This window comes from Martes martes (genome assembly GCF_963455335.1).
Source record: "Martes martes genome assembly, chromosome: 4".
NCBI lineage: Eukaryota > Metazoa > Chordata > Mammalia > Carnivora > Mustelidae > Martes > Martes martes.
Genome location: NC_137891.1, coordinates 156,151,322 through 156,176,954, shown reverse-complemented (window position 1 = coordinate 156,176,954; position 25,633 = coordinate 156,151,322). Strand labels below are relative to the sequence as shown.

The 25,633-nt window shown below is 42.1% G+C and overlaps 1 protein-coding gene across 1 annotated transcript in view; it reads right to left on the bottom strand.

Annotated features, from left to right (window-relative positions):
• Positions 1-22,433, bottom strand: part of TESK2 (testis associated actin remodelling kinase 2) — a 139,936-nt gene extending 117,503 nt beyond the window's left edge. The window contains exon 1 of the mRNA XM_080800259.1: positions 22,094-22,433. The gene's annotated coding sequence lies outside the window, so the exon portion shown is untranslated. The remainder of the gene's footprint in view (positions 1-22,093) is intronic.
• Positions 22,434-25,633: the final 3,200 nt, after the last annotated feature.

Genomic DNA, 25,633 nt, shown 5'->3' with positions numbered 1-25,633 from the left:
GGCCCTGGGATCGAGCCTCGCATTGGGCTCTCTGCTGAGCAGGGAGCCTGCTTACCCCACCTCTCTCTCTGCCTATCTTCCTACTTGTGATCTCTGTCAAATAAATAAATAAAATCTTAAAAAAAAAAAGACTTTATCAAACTCAAACAATTGGTGACAGACTTGGGATTCAAATCCAGTAGTTCCAAATTTAAACACTTCCCACTATGACATGTCTCCAGAAAAACAGCTAAATTTCTGTGAAAATGATCTGCATATTAGTTAGATAGAAAGCTACTATTATTCCCCACTCTACCCTGATAACAGAGGCTAAGTAAGGAGTATGTAATGATAGCTCCAACAACCTCTGGAACAAAAGCCTTTGGTGATTTTTTTTTTAAAGATTTTTTAAAGATTTGGGGCACCTGGGTGGCTCAGTGAGTTAAGTGCCTGACTTTGGCTTGGGTCACGATCCCAGGGTCCCAGGATCAAGCACCCCCCTTTGGGCTCCCTGCTCAGCCAGGAGCCTGCTTCTCTCTCTGCTCCTCTCCCCCAGTCGTGCTCTCTCTCTCTGAAATAAATAAACAAAAAACCTTTTTTAAAAAAGGCGGGGGGGGGGGATTTTGGGGCACCTGGGTAGCTCAGTAGGTTAAGCCTCTACCTTCGGCTCAGGTCATGATCTCGGGGTTCTGGGGTCGAGCCCCACATCGGGCTCTCTGCTCAGCGGGGAGCCTGCTTCCCCCTCTCTCTCTGCCTGCCACTCTACTTGTGATCTCTGTCTGTCAAATGAATAAATTAAATCTTTAAAAAAATTTTAAGGGATTTTTAAAAGATTTATTTATTTATTTGAGAGAGAGAACATGCGAGCAGGGGGGAAGGACAGAGGGGGAGGGAGAGAGAATTTCAAGCAGACTCCACCCTGAGCACGGAGCCCAATGTGGGGCTCCATCTCACAACCCTGAGAACATGACCTGAGCCAAAAATCAAGAGTCAGATGCTTAACCAAATGAACCATCCAGGTGCCCCAAGCCTTCCATCATTTAATCACATTCTACAGACATAAAAAGTAGCATTGGTTTAAACAGACAGTCTAAAGATGGATGCCAAGCTCACAGGGAAAATAGGCCAACTCCCAATCACGCTTCTTTTCCATTCTAATATATAGGACTTGCTATTGCTTACCCCTTCATAAACTTCACAATAGTGGAGATGAAAATAAAATCCTGCAATGCACTGAATAACTGTCAACCAACAGCAGGCAGGACATGAAAAAGTGTCAACCAGCAACCAAAAATTTTCAATATCGATTCAACTATAGAATCATGTGTACACAAAGTTGGTAGTGAAGTCCCACAAGGTGAGTAAAAAGGATTGCTGAGATTTCAGTGGACTTTTATACCCTGGGTATAAAGAGTAGAAAAAGAATAACAAATAATATCCTAATCATATATTTTCTTTTTATTATCATTAAAACTTTTAAAGTCAAACTAAAACAAAGATTGGAAAAAAAATTTTTTAATTAAAAATTTTTTTAGGGACGCCTGGGTGGCTCAGTTGGTTAAGCCGCTGCCTTCGGCTCGGGTCATGATCCCGGGGTCCTGGGATCGAGTCCCACATCGGGCTCCTTGCTCAGCGGGGAGCCTGCTTCTCTCGCTGCCTCTGCCTGCCTCTCTGCCTACTTGTGTGTACTCTCTCTCTGACAAATAAATAAATAAAATCTTTAAAAAAAAAAAAAAAAATTTTTTTTAAAATAAAACAAAGATTGGTTATGGGTAAGATACGGCCCAGAAAACTGGCCATTTTCCAGAATAGGAATACTGACAAGTGCATGAGCTGTGTATCAAGACCAACCACATGGCAAATCTACATGACAGGCCTGCTCAGCTGCTATCCTTTCTGTGGACCAACATAGCAAATACAGACACATTTCAGGATGACTGCCTAATTAAAAATAAAAGCAATACTGCTGAACTTGCCAACCTACTGTGAAATAATGAGTTGCAGTTTCCATTCAAACCAAAGGCAATCTAACATAAAAACTGGCATCCCCTATTTAATTAGCCATGAATTACACAATGGCATATATTGCTGTCAGACAGATCAAAAGCCAGTTCTTAAAACTGTATTATCTCTTTCGGATAAACATCTTATCTGCTGGTTTAACTACAATGTACCAGGCCTTAGGTCATGACATAAAACAGAAACTTAGGTTGAAAGTTCTAAAGGCATTTAGATTAGTCCAATCTTTTTTTTTTTTTTTAAGATTTTTATTTATTTATTTATTTGACAGGGAGAGATCACAAGTAGGCAGAGAGAGAGAGGGAAGCAGGCTCCCCGACAAGCAGTGAGCCCAATGCAGGACTTGATCCCAGGACCCTGAGATCATGACCTGAGCCGAAGGCAGCGGCTTAACCCACTGAGTCAGCCAGGTGCCCTAACTAGTCCAATCTTTTGGTCACTCCAGGAATACATACCCCTCTGTTAACTTATTCAAATGTTAATTGGGTTCCTACTAGGTACAAGGCATTATGGTAAGTGCTATAAAATTTACTGAGTATTTACTACAATCCACACAGTCTTACAAGTGCTTTATATGTTTAATATTCATAACAGCCCTACAAAATAGATACCATTATTATCCCTGTTTTATAAATGTGGAAACAAAAATGCAAAGGAATTAACCTGTCCAGTTCTTACAGCCAAGAAGTCACAGATCCAGAATTCAAATCCAGAGCCCATACTCTTAATCACTATACTAATGTCTTTCTGGGATAAGGATACAGAAAACCAAATAAAACATGACTCAACCCCTCCAGGAGCTTAGTCACCCCCTGGAAACACAAATGTAAATCAATGAGTACAATACAGTGTGACAATTGCTAATGACAGATTAGAAAGAAGGAGGGTTTAATTGAGGCACTAACAGTGAAGACAGAGAATTTGGAGAGAAGATAAGTGGGACTTTAAAACGGTGACTAAATGGAAGTAGCAGGTATGAGAGGTACTTAGGATGACTCCAATTTTAACTAGAATCCTTCCCATGTTTCAGATTTGGGTGACTGGGGGGAATGAGCAGGCATTCACCAAAAGGAGATTTGTGAATTGATTCAAATTCACTCCTGGTCTTACTGAGTTTGAGATGCCTAAAGAAATACCAAGTAACAACATTTAGGAAGCAGTTGAAGATACCACACTGGAGCTCAGAAGAGAGGATTAGCCTGGAGATACAGACTTGAAAGTCATTTACACTTACAAATATTCTTTTTTTTTTTTAAGATTTTATTTATTCATTTGACAGAGATCACAGTAGGCAGAGAGGCAGGCAGAGAGAGAGGAAGGGAAGCAGGCTCCCTGCCAAGCAGAGAGCCTGATGCAGGGCTCGATCCCAGGACCCTGGGATCATGACCTGAGCCGAAGGCAGAGGCTTTAACCCACTGAGCCACCCAGGAGCCCCAACACTTACTTACAAATATTCTAAAGAGTTTCCCAGAGTAGAGAATATGAGAATATCAGTAATAGCTAATATTTACTGAGTTGCTACTGTGTGCCAAAGCCCAGTCTCCTTCTTTACGTCCATAAGTGAGATCAGAGGTGAAGGGAACACCAACATATACAGGACAAAACACAAACAAAAGAGGTAAAAATAAAACCAAGAGAGAGTATGTCACACAAGCCAAAGGTGGAAATGATTAATATATCAAATACCACAGGTATTCAAATAATATGAGAAAAAGTGTCCACTGGATCGAACAGTACAGAGGCAAGAGTCAACTCAGCCTACTGAAAAAACACCACTAACAAAGAACTCAGTAATTTCTCCAGTGGCTTGTTCTATTATTAGAAAGTTCTCTTTTTTTAAGATTTGTTTATTTGAGAGAGAGAGAGCATGCATGCATGCATGAGCAAGCAGGGAGAGGGACAGAGGCAGAGGGATCATGACCTGAGCCGAAATCAAGAGCCAGAGACTTAACTGACTGAGCCACCCAGGTGTCCCTATTATTAGAAAGTTCTAACTGTTAAAAAAAATAATCTTTTCAAAGAAACAAAAGCATAGGGGGACGCCTAGGTGGCTCAGTCGGCTAAGAGTCTGCCTTTGGCTCAGGTCATGATCCCAGGGTCCTAGGATCGAGTCCCACATCAGTCTTCCTGCTCAGCAGGGAGTATTCAAATTCTGGAATTAAGAGTTATAATGACTAGGACACCTGGGTAACTCAGTCAGTTGAACAGCCGACTCTTGATTTCAGCTTGGGACATGATCTCAAGATCCTGGGACAGAGCCCTGTGTTGGGTATGGAGCCTACTTAAGATTCTCTCTCTTGGGGCGCCTGGGTGCTCAGTCATTAAGCATCTGCCTTTGGCTCAGATCATGATCCTAGGGTCCTGGAATCGAGCCCCACATCAGGCTTCCTGGTCGGCAGGAAGGCTGCTTCTCCCTCTCCCACTCCCCCTGCTTGTGTTCCCTCTCTTGCTGTCTCTCTCTGTCAAATAATAAATAAAATCTTAAAAAAAAAAAAAAAGAAGAAGATTCTCTCTCTCTCTCTTTCCCCCTCCCCATCTACCCCTCCCCTAGTTCCTGTGCATGCTCTCTTAAAAAAAAAAAAAAAGGAGTTATAATGACTAAATAGAGTAATGATACTTGACTGAATCCTGATTTGAAGAAACTAGGTATAAAAGACAGCTGTTGAAATTTTAATAAGGACTACTATTAGTAGAAAATTTTTTTTTTAAGATTTTATTTATTTATTTGAGAAAGAGAGAGCATGGGCAGGGAGTAGCAGAGTCGAGAGATAAGCAGACTGCCCCACTGAGCAGGGAGCTGGATACAGGGCTCAATCCTAGGACCCAGGGATCATGACCTGAGCTGAAGGCAAACGTTTAACCAACTGAGCCACCCAGGTGAAGCCACAACAAAGAAAATTGTTTTTATTTATTCTTTTTAGTAATCTCTACACCCAGTGTGGGGCTCAAACTCACAATCCTAAAATCAAGAATTACATGCTTTCCAACTGAGCAAGCCAGGCACCCTGATGATAGTAGAAAATCATTATTTTGTTTAAGTGTGGCAATGACATTAGGATTATATAAGACTATTTTGGGAGAAACAGAGGTGAAATAGCATGTTTGTATTTGCATTAAAATATATCAGAAAGAGTAGATGTAGCAAATTTTACAAAAGGTTAACAACTGTTATATATGGGAGATGGATAAATGGGTGTTACATTTTTCTCATAATAACAAAAATAAAAAGGCTTCACAAACAAAAGATAAATATTTTGTCAATAAAAACTCCAGGGACGCCTAGGTGGCTCAGGTCAGCTAAGCATCTGCCTTCCTCTTAGGACATGATCTTAGGGTCCTGGGATCGAGTTCCCCCTTCAGACTCCCTGCTCAGGGGAGAGTCTGCTTTTCCCTCTCATTGTCCCCCTCTGTCTTCTCCCTCTCTATCTCTCAAATAAATAAATAAAATCTTTAAAAAGAAAATCCAGCACATAAATATAGGTATACCTTATTTTACTGTCCTTCACGTTATTGTGCTTCACAGATACTGCTTTTATTTTTTTTTTCCCCAAATTGAAGTTTTAGCACTCCTGCATCGATTAACTCTAGTGGCACCATTTTTCCAACAGCATTTCTTCACGTCATCTCTCTCTGTCACATTTTGGCAATTCTCAAAATACCACAAACTTTTTCATTATTGTATTTATTATGGTCATCTGTGATCTTTGATGTTACTAATTGTCTGGGGACACCACAAACTGTACCATGTAAGATGGAGAACCTAACTGAATGTTCTGTGTTCTAACTGCTCCACCAACCAGCTTTTCCTTCTTTCTCCCTCTCCTTGGGTCTCCCTATTTCAGGAGACACAATATTGAAATGTGGACAGTTAATTTTGACTTTCAAGTCTTATTAGTTAAAAAACACATTTTATAAAGCTACAGCTGCTATAGGAAGTGACTCCTCTGATGGATCCAAGCAAAGTAAATTGAAAATCTTCTGGAAAGGATTCACCATTCTAGATGCCAATAAGAACATTTGTGATTCATGGGAAGAGGTCAAAACCACAATATTAACAAGAGTTTGGAAGAAGTTGATTCCAATCCTCATGGAAAAATTTGAGGGATTCAAGACGTCAGGTGGAGGATGTAACTGCAGACAGGGTAGAAATAGCAACAAAACTAGAAGTAGAAGTGGAGCCCAAGAGGGTGCCTGGGTGGCTCAATTAACCATCTGCCTTCAGCTCAGTTAATGATCTCAGAGTACTGAGATCAACCAGGGCAGGCTCCCTACTTCTACCTCCCCCTCTGCCCTTCCCCCTGTTCATCCTTGCACTCCCTCACTTGCTCTCTCTCTCTCTCTCTCCTGTGTTCTCTCTCAAATAAGTTAAATCCTTAAAATAAATAAGTAAAAATAAAATCTTTTTTAAAAAGTGGGGGTCACCTGGGTGACTGAGTCAGTTAAGTGTCTGCCTTCAGCTCAGGTTATGATCTCAGGGTCCTGGGATTGGGCTCCCTGCTCAGCGGGGAGTCTGCTTCTCCCTCTCCCTTTGTCCTCCAACCCCCTGCTCATGCTTGCTCTCTCTCTCTCCCAAATAAATAAATAAAATCTAAACAAAAAACAAAAAACAAAAAACAAAAAAACTTTTTTTTTAAGTGGAGCCTGAAGCTGTGACTAAGCTGTTAAAATATCTAAAAAATAAAATTTAGTTTTTATAGTAGAGCAAAGAAAATGGTTTCTTGGGATGGAATCTACTCCTGAAGGTGCTGTGAAGATTGCTGAAGTGACAACAAAGGATTTAGAGTATTATATGAACTTAATCAATAAAGCAGCTGCAGGGTTTGGCAGGATTGACTCTAATTTACAAAGAAATACTACTATGGGGGGGGGGGTGCCTGGGTGGCTCAGTGGGTTAAAGCCTCTGCCTTCAGCTCAGGTCATGATCCCAGGGTCCTGGGATCGAGCCCCGCATCGGGCTCTCTGCTCAGCGGGGAGCCTGCTTCCTTCTCTCTCTGCCTGCCTCTCTGCCTACTTGTGATCTCTGTCAAATAAATAAATAAAATCTTTAAAAAAGAAAAAAAAAAGTACTACTATGGGTAAAATGCTATCAAACAGAGTCACATGACACAGAAGAATCGTTTCTGCAAGTATGAGAAAATTAATTTGGCAAATTTCACTGTTGTCTTATTTTAAGAAATTGCCACAGCCACCTCAACCTTCACCAACCACCATGCTCATCAGGCAGCAGCCATCAACATCAAAGCAAGACTCTCCACCAGCAAAAAAATTATGACTTGCTGAAAGCTGAGATGATGGTTAGCATTTTTTAGCAATAAAGTACAGTCAACCCTTGAACAACAAGTTTGAACTGCATGGGTCCACTTATAAAGGACTCTTTGATAAATATGGTACAGTACATAAATGTATTTTCTCTTCCTTATGACTTTCTTAATAACATTTTCATTTCTATAATTTACTTTATGGTAAGAACACGGTACATAATAATAAAGGGGCACCTGGGTGGCTCACTCGGCTGGGTGTCTGACTCTTGATTTTGGCTCAGGTCATGATCTCAGGGTCCTACAATCAAGCCCCGAATCAGCTTCATACTCAATGTGGGTCTGTCTGCCTGAGATTCTTTCTCTCCCTCTCTCTCTACCCCTCCCCTCCCTTATTATGCCTGTGCGCTCACTTGCTCTCCCACTAAAATAAATAAATCTAAGGCACCTGGGTGGCTCAGTGGGTAAAGCCTCTGCCTTTGGCTCAGGTCATGATCTCAGGGTCCTAGGATCGAGCCCCACATCAGGCTCTCTGCTCAGCAGGGAGCCTGCTTCCCCCCCTCTCTCTGCCTGCCTCTCTGCCTACTAGTGATATCTCTCTCTCTCTCTCTCTCTCTCTCTGTGTCAAATAAATAAATAAATCTTTTTAAAAATAAAAAATAAAAGAATACAGTACATAATATATACACAAAATATGTGTTAATCAACCCTTTATATTATTGGTAAGGCTTCCAGTCAACAGCAGGCTATTAGTAGTTATGTCAAATGTAGATTTTCGACCACATAGAGGGTCAGCACCCCAACCCCTGTGTTATTTAGGGACCACTGTATTTTTTAATTAAGGTGTGTACATTTTTTTTGTTTTTTTTTTATTTGACAAAGAGAGAGTACAAGTAGACAGAGTAGCAGGCAGAAGGAGAGGGGAGAAGCAGGCTCCCCACCTAGCAAGGAGCCGGATGCGGAGCTCAATCCCAGCACCCTAGGATCATGACCTGAGCCCAAGGTCAACCAACTGAGCCACCCAGGCATCCCTGTACATTTTTTTAGACATAATGCCACTGCACACTTAACAGACTACAGTATAGTATAAACATAATTTTTTTTTAATTTTTTTAAGATTTTATTTATTTATTTGACAGACGAGATCACAAGTAGGCAGAGAGGCAGGCAGGGGGGGCAGGAGGGGAAGCAGACTCACCAACGAGCAGAGAGCCCGATGCGGGGCTCGATCCCAGGACCCTGGGACCATGACCTGAGCCAAAGGCAGAGGCTTTAACCCACTGAGCCACCCAGGAGCCCCTAAACATAAGTTTTATATGTACTAAGAAACCAAAAAATTCATTTTGCTCACTTTATTACAATATTCACTTTATTGTGGAATGGAATAAACCTGCAATATCTCCAAAGTATGCCTGTACAGCAGACATCACAAGTACCAACACTAGAAATGTAAAAACCAACTGTACTTACGCTATGTGAATGAGTACTTATTGCTTGGAATAACATTTCTAATAAAGCAGCATATATATATTTAAAAACTGCTATATCTCAAATGGTTTAGATGGAATAGCAGATGACTGTGAACTATGCTAGATAATTCAAAAAGGGTGTAGTGATGGCAAAGATACTGAAGTTGAAAAAGCATGTAAAGGCATAAAATTTCACGAAATGAGAACAGGAAAAAAGTGATTTTCTAAAATGATATATTATTATATATTTAAAATATATGTGTGTGACTAAAATAAACAGCACAAGTTTTAAATATTCTGATTCCAATTAGTAGTTTAATGATCTTAGACATGTTACTCAAATTCTGCCCTTATCTATAAGATAGAGATACTAACTGTATCTCATTTAGTTGTTATGAGAATTAAAGGAAAACATACTAAGGAGTAAAAGGATAAAAAATGCATGTATGAAGTACCAAGCAAGGTGCCTGTCACAGAGTAAGCGTTTAATAAACATGAATTCCCTTTCTTCTCCCTTCCCAGTTCCAGCCTTAATCCTAGTTCTGAATCCTGCAAATTATACAACAAATTAAGACTATTTTTTTTCTTCTTCTTTATGATAGCTTTTCAGTTAACCCAAGTCTTCCCCAGGGCAAATATACAAAGTCTTTCAGGTTTCCCAGGGAACATGGAATCAAGATCTCCCCGGTTACTTTTTTAAAAATTTAACCTTAATTGCCATCCAAACTGTCAAAGCCCGGCTAAAACACAATAGCAAAAAATGTACACAATATTAAATATATAATCTAACTAAGATAAAATTGAATAGGACTATTACTTCCCATAATCTGGATATAAAGAACATAGTTTCTGATCTTCTAAGCATACTAAATGTATCTATAACTTTGTACACTGGAACATGAAACTTGACACAAGGTAGACTGATATTAGACCCCATTCAAATAAGCTGAAATGCTAAAGTACTGGGGGGGGTGTACAAATTTCCAGGATAAAATCTTTTGATAAATGTTCCCTTTTGGGGGAGGGGGGTCGTATTTTAAGAAGAACCAAACATGGCCACTTAGGTCAGATAGGGAACTCTTTTTTTTTTTTTAACATTTTATTTATTTATTTGACAGAGACAGCAAGAAAGGACAAGCAGGGGAAGTGGGAGAGGGAAAAGCAGGCCTCCTGTTGAGCAGGGAGCCCTACTTAGGGCCCCATCACAGGACCCTGGGATCATGACCGGAGCTGAAGGCAGTGCTTAACAAATGAACCACCCAGGCATTCCTCCCCCCCGCCTTTTTAAATTTTATTTATTTGTCAGAGAGAGAGAGAGAGCACAGGCAGGAAGAGCAGCAAGCAGAGGGAGAAGAAGACTCCTTGCTTAGCAAGGAGCCCAATGCAGGACTCAGTCGCAGGACCCTGGGATCATGACCTGAGCAGAAGGGAGACATTTAACTGACAGCCCACCCAGGTGTCCCTATTCATCTCTTCTGATAAAGTGAGTTAGAAGGCTATTTCAGAGACTGTGGGAAAGAAAGCAAATAAGAGTAAAGAAGATGGGGGGGTGCCTGGGTGGCTCAGTGGGTTAAGGCCTCTGCCTTCACTTAGGTCAAGATCCCAGAGTCCTGGGATCGAGCCCCAAGTCGGGCTCTCTGCGTGGCAGGGAGCCTGCTTCCTCCTCTCTCTCTGCCTGCCTCTCTGCCTACTTGTGATCTCTGTCTGTCAAATAAATAAATAAAATATTTTTTAAAAAAAAGAGTAAAGAAGACAATTCTAGGGTTAGGGTAGGCTATTCTGTAGCTTACATTATAAAGGTCAAAGGAGAACTCTGATAAAAGGCAAAACAAAATTAATAACATTAAGTATCGGGGTGTCTGGGTGGCTCAGTCCTTAAGCATCTGCCTTTGGATCAGGTCATGATCCCAGGAATGTGGAATCAAGCCCCATATCGGGCTCGCTGATCAGAAGGAAGGCTGCTTCTCTCCCACTCCCCCTGCTTGTGTTCCCTCTCTTGCTGTCTCTCTGTGTCAAATAAATAAAATCTTAACAAAAATAAATAAATAAATAACATTAAGAATTATCAAAATATATTCCCGGGCACCTGGGTGGCTCAGTTGGTTGCGTGTCTGCCTTCCACTAAGGTCATGACCCTGGGGTCCTGGGATGGAGCCCCACGTCCGGCTCCAGCCCCATGTCGGACTCCCTGCTCAGTGGGGAGCCTGCTTCTCCCTCTGCCTCTGCCCCTCCCACTGTTCATGCTCTCCTTTACTCTGCCAAATAAATAAATAAAATCTTAAATATATATACACACACACACACACACATATATATATATATTCCTCCAAAAATATTTTTATTCAACCTTATTTCTTTCTCAAATGTATTATTTCCACTAAAGGGAATATTTTATAGCCATTAAAAATGATAGCTACAATAAGCACACAAAGATATATGTAAAGGAATATTAATTTACACAGTCATTATCAGTAACAGATAAAACCAGAGATAATCCAAATGTCCACCAACAGGGATAGGTTAAATAAATTAGAGTACATCCATGTAATTTAATATTATATAGTCATTAAAAGAAAGAGGTCAATTCTATACATCCTAACAAGGAAAGAGTCCAAGTTTCACTGTTAAGTGATAACAGCAAGTTGCAGAATAGAGTGAATAGAGGGAGCTTTCTTTTTTAGTATAACAATGAATATTATATCCTCTTATCTATAAAATAGAGATAAATATTAACTATATTTCACTGACTTATTATGAGAATTAAGTGAGTATATGCTTAGAAAACAATTTCAAGGAATATATACACTAAACTATCATCTTGGTGGAGGAAATGATTGTAAGAGACATTCACTTTTTTATGTTATACATTCAGCAGAGTGGTTTCTTAAAATGATCATGCATTACTTTTAATTCAAAAATGATGATAAAAAGGGAGAACTAAAAACTATCTTTTCAGGGCACCTAGGTGGCTCAGTGGGTTAAGCCTCTGCCTTCAGCTCAGGTCATGGTCCCAGGGTCCTGCGATCGAGCCCCGCATTGGGCTCTGTGCTCAGCGGGGAGCCTGCTTCCCCCTCTCCCTCTGCCTGCCTCTCTGCCGACTTGTGATCTCTCCCTCTCAAATAAACAAATGAAATCTTTAAAATGATAATAATTAATAAACAAATTAAAACTATCTTTTCATTCCTCCTGCAATAGTAGCTTAGACCACAAGAGATAAAATTTATGATATATGTGAAATGGGAAGAGGGTAGGGCAAGGAATGTAAAAATTGAATAGTCAGTGATTAAAAAAAAATTTTAAGACTTTATTCAGTCATTTATGTGAAAGGGAGAGAAAGTGAGTTAGAGAGATTGAGAGAAAAAGCATGAGTGGGGGGAAGGGCAGAGGGAGAAGCAGACTCCCCACTGAGTAGTGAGCCCAACAAGGGGGGCTTCATCCCAGGACCTTGAGATCATGACCTGAGCTGAAGGCAGACACCCAACTGACTGAGCCCCCCAGATCTCCCCTTAGTCTGGCTTTTATTTTATTTTTTTTTTAAGATTTTATTCATTTATTTAATAGACAGAGATCACAAGCAGGCAGAGAGGCAGGCAGAGAGAGAGAGGAAGGGAAGCAGGCTCTCTGCTGAGCAGAGAGCCCGACGCAGGGCTCGATCCCAAGACTCCGGGATCATGACCCGAGCTGAAGGCAGAGGCTTAAGCCACTGAGCCACCAAGGCGCCCCCTTAGTCTGGCTTTTAGACATGCTTTACAAAAACTGGCCTAATCATACCCCAGACTTAACCCACATTTCAAGTGTAGCTTTCCCTTCCTATCTTAGCTGAAGTGACATTCACCTCATTCTAGCTGTTATTCAGTTAATGTCCTCTTGGTCCTCCTATCTCCACTCTAGTACCTGTTTCAATCTATTCTCCAATGGGAGGAAACTTTTGAGAACTCTTCGTGTGTGATACAAAAGCTCTTTCTTATTTAGCCTCAATCCTCATCTCTCTCTCCTCCTTTCCACAAACAAAATCTACTCCAGACGTAGAGAACTACTTGTAGAGCTCTGTTCACACTTTAATACCTATACAGATAATATTCTTTCTCTCTGGTATGTTCTTCCTGACCTCTTCTACATAGCTCTCTCAGTAATCATCTCACATGGGAGTGTCCTCTGACCCCTTAATCTCGCCTTGCACAAATCTCTGCTGTTACAGTAATTACACAGTATTTCAATTGTTTATCTGTCTCTTTCACTGGACTATGAGCTCCATAAGGGCTTAGATTCAAACCTACTCACCTCCAAATGAACTGTGGCATACAAACTTCAATACTACTATATGAATCAAAATTTATAGTCAAGGGGTGCCTGGATGGCTCCGTTCGTTGGTTAAGCAACTGCCTTCGGCTCAGGTCATGATCCCAGGGTCCTGGGATCAAGTCCCGCATCGGGGTCCTTCCTCAGCGGGGAGCCTGCTTCTTTCTATGCCTCTGCCTGCCACTCTGCCTGCTTGTGCTCTCTCTCTCTCTCTCTCTGACAAATAAGTAAAATCTTTAAAAAAAAAATTTACAGTATGTAAGAAAATAAATAGGCCATTCAGATTCCATACTTTCTATGTAAAAGCATGTTCATTGTTTCATTCACTCAGTCAACAAACATTAATTTAGTACCTACTAGGGGCCAGGCACTATGCCAAGCCCTAGAGCGTTGGTGATGACAGTATGGACATATACACAAAAGGCACAAGAAGAATTCTAAGCAGATACATCCCAAATGTTAAAATTGGCCATTAACTTTTAGAATCTTGGAAGATATGAATAATTTGTATCTTTTCCTTTAAAACCACCTCTACTTTCATATTTGACATTAATGAAATGCATTAATTTTATAATCACACACACACACACACACACACACACACACACACGTGAAGTATCCTCCCAAAGTACAAATTCCTACCAGCGAGCAGAAATAAAACACCCATGGTAAATAATGTATAAATTTGCAAATCATAGCTAATGTGAAAGCAAAACAATTTTTGAGAACTTTTAATCAGATTCTAATTATAGAATTCTAATATAGGGGGACCTGAATGGCTCAGTTGGTTGAGCAACTGCCTTGGGCTCAGGTCATGATTCCAGAGTCCCGAACTGAGCTCCACATCAGGCTCCCTGCTCAGTGGAGAGTCTGCTTCTCCCTCTCCTCCTGCCCCTCCCCCAACTTGTGTTTCCTCTCTCTCTAATAAATAAAATCTTTTTTAAAAGTTTAAAAAATAAAATTTAATTAAAAAAAAAAAAAGAAAATAGGGGCACCTGGGTCCTGGGATCAAGCCCTGCATCGGGCTCTCTGCTCGGCGGGGAGCCTGCTTCCATTCCTCTCTCTCTGCCTGCTTCTCTGCCTACTTGTGATCTCTGTTTGTCAAATAAATAAATAAAATCTTTAAAGAAAAATTTTTATTTATTTATTTGACAGAGAGAGACACAGCGAGAGAGGGAATACAAGCAGGGGGAGTGGGAGAGGGAGAAGCAGCCCTCCCGCCAACCAGGAAGCCTGATGCGATCTTGATCCAGGACTCTGGGATCATGACCCGAACCGAAGACAGATACTTAACGACTGAGCCACCCAGGCTCCCCTAGAATTTTTTTTTTTTTTAAGATTTCATTTATTTATTTGACAGAGATCACAAGTAGGCAAAGAAGCAGACACAGAGAGAGAGGGGGCATCAGGCTCCCTGCTGAGCAGAGAGCCTGATGTGGGGCTGGATCCCAGAACCCTGAGATCATGACCTGAGCCGAAGGCAGAGGCTTAACCCACTGAGCCACCCAGGCACCCCAATAAATAAATTTTTTTTTAAATTTTAAAAAGTGGGATGGCTGGGTGGCTCAGTCGTTAAGTGTCTGCCTTTGGCTCAGGTCCCGGGTTTGAGCCCCACATTGGGCTCCCTGCTCGGCGGGAGGCCTGCCTCTCCTTCTCCCATTCCCTCCGCTTATGTTCCCTCTCTGGCTGTGTTTCTCTCTGTCAAATAAATAAAATCTCAAAAAAATAAAAAGATAAAATTTTTTTAAGTTAAAAAAAGAATTCTAATACAAAGAATAAAACTAAAGTATGCAAAAATACTTTAGGATTTCCACAGTGCCTACTTTTGAAAAAGATCCCAGGCAAATTGTCCAAGGAAAACATTGACCACAATATCAATACCACCAGTTTTCCACACTGCAGAAAGAAAATTATGTCATTGTATTCCACTTAAGGCAGAGGAGATGACAGCCTCTATACAATTTATCCAGAAGACAAATTACTAAATAACACCATATTTCATCTGTATAATGATTTACAGTTTATAGTTCACAAAACACTTTGACCTTCAAAATAATTGTTTTCTTGTTCCCACTGGATAGATAAAAAGTGGAGGATTAAAATGGAGAAGGCCTTTCTAACTATGACTCAAAATCCAAAAGCCATAAAAGAAAAGATTAAGAAATTTGTCTACATAAAAAAGAAAAATCTGTCTGCATAAAAATACACCTAAATCTAAAAGTTTTTCATGGGTATAAAACAAAAGAAGTCAGAAGACAAATATCAAAATGGGAAAATATTTATAATACATACCACAGAAAAAAAAATCTATCATAAAAAAAAATCTATCATATATACATGAACTATATAAAGTATATATGTGTGTATGTACACATGTATAATATATAGAGACATAGAAATCAATAGAAAAGAGACCTATGACAACAGATAAATAAAAATTTAAACAGGTAGTTTACAGAAAATGAAATATGAATAACTCAACATAAAAAGATGCTAAACTTTAACATAACTTTTTAAAACTTAAAACCACTCTAAGGTACCATTTTTCTCTATCAGACTGGCAAAAATTCAACTTTGATAACAGCAAAGTGTAATTCTAACAATGCTGATCCTAAAGCCAGAGTGCTTAGTTTGAATTTCTACCACAGTCCCTATATGATTTGGGCAAGTCTCTTAAATTCTCTTCCTGAATTTATTAACCTAAAAAATAGAGATAATAATAGTACCTATCTCAAAAGAATATTAGTAAGCTTAAATATATATGTAAAAAAAAATATGTAAAGCAGTCTGAATAGTACCTGGCACATAGTTAGCACCTTTTAAGTATCATCTAAGATACAGCTAATGATGGTGAGTTACAGGCAATGTATATTAAAACAACCTCCAAGGAAAGCAATTTGGCAAAATTTCATAGTTATAAATGCATATATCCTTTAACTTAGATATCCCCCTTTCTGGGGTGCCTGAGTGGCTCAGCTGGTTAAGCACCTGCCTTAGGCTCAGGTCATGATCCCATGGTCCTGGGATCAAGCTCCACCCAAGCTCCCTACTGAGCAGGGAGTCTGCTTCTCCCTCTCCCTCTGCCCGTCCCTCTGCTCAGGCTCTGTCTCTCAAATAAATAGAACTTAAAAAAAAGAAAGAAAGAAAGAAAAGAGGGGTGCCTAGTTGGCTCAGTCATTTAAGTGTCTGCCTTTGGCTCAGGTCACGATCTCAGGGTCCTGGGATAGAGCCCCGACTAGGTCTCCTTATTCCATGGGGGAGACTCTTTATCCCTCTCCCTCTGCCACTCTCCCGGTTTGCACTCTTCCGCTTTCTCTCTCTCTCTCTGTCAAATAAATAAATAAAATCTTTTTTAGAAAAACAATTAAAAATTTTTTTAATTATCACAAGTAGGCCTCTAACTGAAAAAACCACCCACTCTGAGTACTTGGCAAAAACAATACTAATGAGACACACTGAAGTCATCCATATGATGACTTGGATAATAGTGTAATACCCATTGTTGGTCCAAAACATTCAGCATCACCCACACTATACATTGTAATAATTGGGCTTCATTTACTGGAAGAAGATGAAATGCTCATAAAGGCCCTTATCATAGATTTCAAATTCCAACACAATGTTCATTTTGCTGAACAATGAAGTGTACAACACTAAGAATATATCTATAAACACTTCCACACAGGGAAAAAAAATTAAGTCAGCTTTCTACTCTAAGTAAGCCAGGGAATGAGTACATGTAAATATGCAATTTTCCTTTTACAATTAACATAAGTACAGGGATGCCTAGGTGGCTCAGTGGGTTAAGACTCTCCCTTCGATTCAGGTCATGATCTCAGGGTCCTGGGATGAGTCCCACATCAGGCTTCTTGCTCAACACGGAGCCTGCTTTTCCCTCTGCCTGCCACCATCTCCCTGCTTGTGTGTGTGCTCTCTCTTTCTGACAAATAAATAAAACGTTAATAAAAAAAATTAACATAAGCATAAAATGTTACTGGGGATTCTGGGGTAGAGAGTCCCTAGCTTAGTCTCTCAACATATATACACTTTTAAACAAAATTAAATAGGCCTACCATATACCAAATCTCAAAAGATTTTTGTTTGAGACCGTCCCAAATATATATCTGTATGAGAGAATAAGATATCATAGATCCAGGGCACAGGAACTTGACATTAATTCACACAAACATCTGTATCACCTAGTACTACTTTCTTTTTTTTTTTTTTTTTTTTAATTTGTCAGAGGGCAGGAGCGTGAAAGAGCACAAGCAGGGGAAGCGGTAGGCTCCATGCTGAGCAAGGAGCCTGATGAGAGATTTGATCCCAAGACTCGGGATCATGACCTGAGCTGGAGGCAGGCACCTAACCGACTGAGCCACCCAGGTGTCCCCCAGTACTACTTTCTAACAAGTAATAAGGAACCTCTAATTCAATCCTGGGTCCCTCAGGTCTGAGCAGCCCCACCTATAGAACCCACGATCTCCTCTTCCATTTCCTGCTATCATACTAGACAATTATGATATCCATACCAATGACATATTCAGCACACTTCACAGCCCCACAACCTCCCACTAATTCAATAACCTGTACTTCCATTCCCCTTCAACAGCACTATTAACAGTTATATCCTAGAGCTTTTTGGGGTTTTTTTGTTTGTTTGTTTAAGATTTTATTTATTGGGGCACCTGGGTGGCTCGGTGGGTTAAGGCCTCTGCTTTTGGCTCAGGTCATGGTCCCGGGGTCCTGGGATAGAGCCCCGCATCGGGCTCTCTGCTCAGCGGGGAGCCTGCTTCCTCCTCTCTCTCTGCCTGCCTCTCTGCCTACTTGTGATCTCTGTCTGTCAAACAAATAAATAAAATATTTTAAAAAAGAAAAAAAAGATTTTATTTATTTATCTGACAGAGAGAGAGCACAAGCAGGGGGAGCTGCAGAGGGAGAGGGAGAGCAGACTCTCTGCTAAGCAGGGAGCTAGATGCTGGGCTCAATCCCAGGACCTGGGATCATGACCTGAGACAAAGGCAAACGTTTAACCAACTGAGCCACGCAAGCACCCCTATACCCTGTTGTTGTTTTTTTTACCTTGAAATAACAAACTCTCAGCTGTCCCATTCTGTATTTCTTTATTATTATATATTTTTTAGCAATCTCTACACCAATTGTGGGGCTCAAAATTACAACCCCAAGAGCCGCACACTCCTCCTCTGAGACAGCAAGGCACCCCTCCCACTCTGTATTTTTTTTTAATATTTTATTTATTTATTTGACAGAGAGAGGTCACAAGCAGGCAGAGAGAAGAGGGGGAAGCAGGCTTCCCGCCAAGCAGAGAGCCCGATGTGGGGCTCGATCCCAGGACCCCCGAGATCATGACCCAAGCCAAAGGCAGAGGCTCAACCCACTGAGCCACCCAGGCACCCCCATTCTGTATTTCTTAAAGAACCTGGTGTTCAACTACATTTGTTTTTGAAAGTATTTATTTATTTACTTGACAGAGGAAGACACAGTAAGAGAGGGCACACAAGCGGGTTGGGGGTGGGAATCAGAGAAAGAGAGGCAGGCTTCCCGCTGAACAGGGAGTCTGATGCAGGGCTCCATCCCAGGACCCTGGGATCATGACCTGAGCCGAAGGCAGATGTTTTAACAACTGAGCCACCCAGGCACCCCTCAACCACATTTCTGATTGTCTCCTTATTCTCCAAGTACACTGGCCCCTCTGAAGGATTTCCTTCTTAAAACCCCAGCTTGGACTCTCAGACTCCACCATAACTCCCACAGTATCACTAGCACTGTGCAGTTACTCTCCATCTTATCTTCTCTTCTTATGTATTCCAATTCTGGATCAACCCAACCTTATCTTTCCTGCACTCCCACTCCTAAACTGCTGGGGATAACGCAAAATCCATGCTACTGGGCCCATTACAAATATATTATATCTAACTTTTACTGGGCCCTCAATGTGGTCAGCAATCTTTTTTTTAATCCTTAATCTATTTTCATTTTCCATTGAAGATTTCCATGGCCCTAATACTCACTGTAGTTTCTCAGTCTCCAGAAATAACTGACTTCTCTAAAGATAACTAATCACATCAAGAAAGTAAGACCATTTGTCAAATTCCCCCACCTTCTTTTCCTTCTACCACACCATTATCCATCTTAACTTCCAACCTTTTAGTGTCAAAAAATGAAATGCCCTGGGGCCCTACTCATGCTCTCTCTCGCTCTCTCTCTCTCTCCCAAATAAATAAATTTAAAAAAATCTTTTTTAAAAATAAAAGAATGAAATGCCCAAGATATTTCCTAGGTAAATTTTCCCCTCAACCTACAAAACTGTTTCACCAATACTTTAAAAAAAAAAAAAAAAAAGCCATAGTGGAAAGTTCATGTTCTTGCCTGCGGTCTTCCCAGTTGTAAAAAAGGAATACTGATACCTACACCACAAGACTATTGGGATCTATAAAGCATCTTTACAGTACCTGACATAGAATATATTCTCAATAAAGATGTTACCATCAGCTCTCTTTCACAACCACACTTGCTGAAAGAGTAATTTTATTCACTGCCTCCCATTTGTTCCTCAATCCATCATGATCTATTGCTTGCATTTTCACCATTGCACAAGTCAAAGTGTCTTTTAGAGGAAACAGAGATCTCCTAATTGCTAAATTCAGTGGTTTCTTTCTATCGTCATTCTAGTTGAGCTTTGCAGCACCTGACAGTGACGGTCATCCCCTCCCATCTTGAAACCCTTCCTCCTTTGGTCTCTATTATAATACTATTCTGTTCTTATTCTTGTCCCATTCCTTCAACCTCTCTTTCTCCGTGTCTATTACCCTTCCAACAAAGATGTTCCTTCTGGTCCATAACCCTTTTCTTCTCTTCTTTCAGTATTACCATCCCATACTAAGTCTTCAAATATCCCTGTTATATTCTCTTTTGACCCTCAAATTTATATATTCATTTTTTAAGGCTGTATTTATTTACTTGAGAGAGAGTGTGACAGAGCACAAGATAGGAGAGGGTGAGAGCAAGAAGCAGGATCCCCACCGAGCAAGGAGCCTGAAGCAGGACTTGATTCTGGGACTCCAGGATCATGACCTGAGCCAAAGGCAGTCGCTCAAACAACTGAGCCACTCGGGCGCCCTCAAATTTATGTATTCAGTTCCAACCTCTCTCCCAATTTTCAGGCCCAAATTTCTAGCAAACCACAGTAATATCTGAAAAGCACCTCAAATTAAACATGTCCAAAACAAAATTCATGGCCTTCCCTCCAAACTGCTTCTTCAGGGGTACCTGGGTGGCTCAGTGGGTTAAGCCTCTGCCTTCGGCTCAGGTCATGATCCCAGGGTCCTGGGCTCCCTCCTCAGCAGGGAGCCTGCTTCTCCCTCTCTCTCTCTCTGCCTCTTGCCTACTTGTGATCTATCTCTCTGTCAAATAAATAAATAAAATCTTGGGCGCCTGGGTGGCTCAGTGGGTTAAGCCTCTGCCTTCCGCTGGGGTCATGATCTCAGGGTTCTGGGATGGAGTTCCACACTGACTTCTCTGCTCAGCAGGGAGCCTGCTTCCCCTCTCTCTCCGCCTACTTGTGATCTCTGTCAAATAAATAAATAAAATCTTTTAAATAAATAAATAAATAAAATCTTTTTTTTAAAAAATGCTTCTTCATGTTCCCTATTACAATTAACACTACCAATGCATCCCAGCAGCGAAGTCAGAAACCTCCCACTACCGCTCCCAACTCTGGAAACCTCTGGAATTTAAACCTCCTAGAAGTGCATGTCATTCTCTTCATTTTACTCCCACTATGCCAGTTCATCCCCTCTGGCCTGGATTAGCACACTGGTTTCCTGCCTACCTAGGCTTTCTGCCTCCACACTGTCTTCACTTTCAATTCTTCCTTCATATACTCACCAGAGATAATCAATCATACCAAACTCTTGCTTACAAAACCCTCATACCTACAGAATAAAGTCCAAATTCTTCAGCAAGGTTTTCTCAGAGCTGTAAACGGAAAAGTCTTTAAATCAAACAAACATGAGTTTCGTTTCTAGCTAAATCTAAATACTGGGTTAGTCCAGAATCTTCCAAGTGAAGTGTAAAAAACAGAAGAGCGAAAAGGAAGGATGGAGAGAATAAGGATGACTGAGAAGAGAAAAGAGGGGGAGGGCGGGCAGAGTACTTTCTAACGTAGAAAGGGAAAGCTCCCAGGAAAGAGTATGTTTGAGGGAAGTAAAGTGAGGGAGTCCAGATCTCTGACGAGGAAGGTTCTCAGTGCGGAGTTGGAGCTCTCTGAAGCAAGAGTTCTTCCTGAGTCTCTGAAGTAAGAAAAGTCCTGAGAGGACTCGAGGACCGGGTCCCTGCTACCAAGGAACTTTTTTTTTTCTTTTAAGATTTTATTTATTTGACAGACAGAGATCACAAGTAGGCAGAGAAGCAGGCGGGGCGGGGGGGGGGGGTGGGGAGCAGGCTCCCTGCTAAGTGGAGAAGCTGATGTGGGGCTCGATCCCAGAATCTGGAATCATGACCTAAGCTGAAGGCAGAGGCTTTAAATATATACACACACACACACACACACACACATATATATGTATATATAGAGAGAGAGACTGACTTTATTTATTTATTAGACAGAGATCACAAGGAGGCTGAGAGGCAGGCAGGCAGAGAGAGAGGAGGAAGCAGGCACCCCGCTGAGCAGAGAGCCAGATGCGGGGCTCGATCCCAGGACCCTGGTGATCACGACCCGGGCCGAAGGCAGAGGCTTTAACCCACTGAGCCACCCAGGCGCCCCTACCAAGGAACTTCTAAAAGGGTTCCCGGCCTCTGAGGCGAGGAAGCGGAGGTAGGGATGGGAGCTGTCCCGGGACCCTGAAGAAAGTGAAAAGGGAAGGAAAGGAAAACGGATCGAGGAGTATCCCCAGCCGCTCAGAGGACCCTGGGAAGCAAAGGGGTCCTGTCGGTGCTGAGAGACCCTAGTGCCAATGCTCCGGAGCCGCGGCGGTGGAGGAGCCATGCACCCGGGCGCGCGGGCCGGGGCGCCCCGGGTTTGTGCCCTATGCGCTCTCTCGGCATTACCTGAGGCAGGACTGAGCAGCCAGAGGGGTGCCTGCGCGGGCGGGAAGTGGAGGCAGCAGCAAAGTGGGAGCATAGTAGTCCTCACAACTCCGAGGCGGCAGAGGCTCTTAGCCCGCGGAGGTGGTGGGGGTCCCTCGCGCAGAAGCAGGCGACTCGGCGGAACTAGCGGCAGCGAAGGACGAGGAGGCTACTGCCATGGCCCCGCAGTCGGGACCGTTCCCCCCGTCTGTTTGGCGGGGCCAAGAGAATGATCCCAACGGCGAGCCTGAAAAGGGAGCTGAATCTCTGAGGAGCTCCGCAGCCGCCCGCGACTGAAACGCTTGCCCCGCCAGGCAGGGGGACTGGGGCGGGGCTAAAGGCGAGCACGCCCCTCTCCTCAAGCCTCCGAGCAGCCAATCAATCGTCAATCTTTGATAAACGAGCTAGTGGAATTACCCAATTAGCATTAGGAATGCCACGTGGTATGAGGGTGGCCTCAATAGGCGTCCGGGAAAGCCAATCAACAGCCCTCGGCGCCAACTCTGGGAGACGAAGAGAACCAATAGGAAGGAAAAGGAGGTTAAAAACAGAAGAAGCAGTGTGTTAGGAAGGCGGAACCAAGGAGGAGGGAATACACCTGGGGGAAACTCAAGTCCCCAAGCCTCCCGCGCTGGGAGGAGAGCAGTAAACACGAGAGGGAACAATCATTGGTAATTAATAAAACCAACAGAAAATGGACTCGACTGACGCGGATTTTCGGTTGGTGAAGGGTTATAGCTAAGTGAGGACTACCTGAATAAAGAAAAGATAAAAGAACGCAGAGTCCTGCAGAACCTCAGTATAGTGGAAAAACTGATGATCAACTATTATTAGCTACCTGAGATGGCAAGAGCAATGGGTAGGGTTAAAATGCTGAGGCAACTATTAATCAAGACTGAGATTCGATTCAGTGAAGGCTTCTTGGAGGAGGTAACAGTTGAGCTGGCTTGAAAACTGAAGATTTTGAAAGAACTGCATAGGGAGTAAGAATTCTGCTCAACTGTTCAACATGCACATATTTCCTTCCTCATGCTTCCCATATACCTGGACTTCAAGGTCCTCATAATCTCACGCCTGAGCAGATTGGAACAGAGCTAAAGCTCCCAATGCTAAAGCAGGCAAAAGAAACACTGGAACATGGGCCTTCCTGCACCAGTACTCCCTTGGATTAGAGACATCCCGGAAGGGTCTTGACAGATGAGTGAGATTTGAATAGGAGCATAAGTAGTGTGCATTCCTGTGGCAATAAAGTTTAAGAAACCAGTGTATGAATTCATTCATATGTGGAATCTAAAAAACAATGAGTGAATAAACAAAAAGCATAACTGGACCGGTAAGTATAGAGAACAAACTGGGGCGCCTGGGCGGCTCAGTCATTAAGCACCTGCCTTCGGCTCAGTCATGATTCCAGGGTCCCGGGATTCAGCCCTGCCTGGGGCTCCCTGCTCAGCGGGAAGCCTGCTTCTCCCTCTCCCTCTCCCCCTCCCCCTGCTTGCATTCCCTCCCTCGCTGTCTCTGTGTCAAATAAAATCTTTACAAAAAATTACAGAGAACAAACTGATGGTTGCTGGATAGGACAGGGACAAAATTGGTGAAGGGGAATGGGAGAGATAAGCTTTCAGTTATGGAAGAAAAAGTCATGGGGCTCCTGGGTGGCTCAGTGGGTTAAAGCCTCTGCCTTCAGCTCAGGTCATGATCCCAGGGTTCTGGAATCAAGCCCCACATCAAGCTCTCTGCTCTGAGGGGAGCCTGCTTCCTCCTTTATCTCTGTCTGCCTCTCTGCCTACTTGTGATCTCTGCCTGTCAAATAAATAAATTCTTTAAAAAAAAAAAAAAAAAAAAGAGGGGCACCTGGGTGGCTCAGTGGGTTAAAGCCTCTGCATTCAGCTCAGGTCATGACCTCAGGGTCCTAGGATTGAGTCCCACATCGGGCTCTCTGCTTGGCAGGGAGCCTTTTCCTTCTCTCTCTCTCTGCCTGCCTCTCTGCCTACTTGTGATCTCTCTGTCAAATAAATAAATTCTTTTTTTTTTTTTAAAGGTTTTCTTTATTTTTTTTTTTTTTTTGTCAGAGAGAGAGAGGAGCGAGAGTGAGCACAAGTAGACAGAGTGGCAGGCAGAGGCAGAGGGAGAAGCAGGCTCCCTGCCGAGCAAGGAGCCCGATGTGGGACTCGATCCCAGGACGCTGGGATCATGACCTGAGCCGAAGGCAGCTGCTTAACCAACTGAGCCACCCAGGCGTCCCATAAATAAATTCTTTAAAAAAAAAAAAAAAGAAAGAAAAAGTCATGAGAATAAAAGGCACAACATAAGGAATATAGTCAATAATATTATATTAGTGTTGTGTGGTAACAGATGGTAGCTACACTTGTGGTGAGCATACCATAATGTATAAACTTGTCCAATCACTAAAGTTGTACACCTGAAACTAATGTAACATTGTGTGTCAACTACACTTAAATAAAAAAATTTTAAAAGAAAGATATGTGATAGGAGATAAGAATGGAGGTTAAATGTGAATTGAGCTTAAATGCTTAATTTGTCCTTTCTTTTTTTTTTTTTTTAAAGATTTTATTTATTTATTTGACAGACAGATCACAAGTAGGCATAGAGGCAGGCAGAGAGAGAAGGGAGGAAGCAGGCTCCTTGCTGAGCAGAGAGCCGGATGCGGGGCTCGATCCCAGGACCCTGAGATCATGATCTGAGCTGAAGGCAGTGGCTTAACCCACTGAGCCACCCAGGCGCCCCTGTCCTTTCTTTTTTATGCTCTGAGAGCTGTCAAAGGTTCTTGAGCACAGTACCCTTAACAGGGTACTGTTTTAGTCAGATTAATTGGTAGCTCACAGTATCTCCAGAAGGAGAAAAGAAATTAACCCCAGCCCAGGACCATTGGCCCAAAGCCTTTTCCCTATCATTCTTCTGGCAATACATGATGTGCTGCCACCTGGTGACAGTTCAAATACCGTTGTTCCACATTGCTATTGAATTTTTCTGTTGTTGAAGCCCAGGCACCCTTGCAAACCTGTCTCCCATAAAGCCAGATGCGAAGAAGTTGATATATAAGTACAGCTTTCTACCAAGCAGAATTGAATAATGCCATCATACCAGACATTATAATATGCCCAGTGAAAGATGTAAAAGACTAGGATTACTTGTACCTTGAGAAGGAAGATGAGTCTTAATGGGAAGTATTTAGTTTTTTGAACAAGTTCTGCTTGACCCAAGTCTGATCTCTACCATTCCACTCTCAGCAATCTCTTTTTTTCTTTTAAGATTTATGTATTTATTTGAGAGAGAGAGTTGGGTAGGGGGAGGGAGAAAATCTCAAGCAGACTCCCCCCTTAATCCCAAAACCTTGAGTGCTCGCTTCGGCAGCACATATAATAATCCCAAAACCTTGAGATCATGACCTGAGCGGAAATCAAGATTTGGAAGCCTAACCCCCTGAACCACCCAGGTGCCCCTCAGCAATCTCCTTAATACTAAGAAAGAACCAAGGAATGCCCTAGAGCTATTCAGGTATCA